Here is a 556-nt window from a genome sequence, read left to right as displayed (position 1 = left end):
CTCTCTCTCTCTCTCTCTTCGATTCTCTCTCTGATTTCGATCCGATCTCCTCTCTCCGATCTCCGATCTCCGATCTCCCCTACCCTGTGGGTGGCTAGTCTTATTTATAGGCAAAGGCCCAGGGCCTCTTCCCAAATATTGAGCGGGAAGGGCGCCAACAATTGGCCATTTTGAAGGGGAACATCTGGTACACTTATCCTGACTAAAGTTGGTCCTAGCCTGCCAAAGGCTCTGGTGGTGACGCTGGCTTGGGCTCCACAATGACTTCCTCCCTGCCGTTGGACTGGTCTTGGTCTCGTTGCACCGAAACGGGTGCCTTTGCTTGATGCTCTCGCCCGCGCTTGCTCCCTTTGCACCAAAGAGGAAAGGAGGACACTGCGCGGCTGGCGCCCGCCTGGCGCCTTTGGTCGTCATGGCTTGCGTCACGGGCACCTCGTGAGGTACCCCGCCTTGATCTCTCCACCTCCTCGCGAGCCAGCCTGATGAGGCCATGCCTGAGGAAGCTCCGTGTCGTCCGCCCCGTGAGGCTTGGCCCCTCGCGAGGGTCTTGGGTCTG

This window comes from Triticum dicoccoides, chromosome 3A, assembly GCF_002162155.2.
Source record: "Triticum dicoccoides isolate Atlit2015 ecotype Zavitan chromosome 3A, WEW_v2.0, whole genome shotgun sequence".
In the NCBI taxonomy this organism is placed as follows: domain Eukaryota; kingdom Viridiplantae; phylum Streptophyta; class Magnoliopsida; order Poales; family Poaceae; genus Triticum; species Triticum dicoccoides.
The sequence above is the reverse complement of the archived record's forward strand: the minus strand, read 5'-3'. Positions refer to the sequence as shown.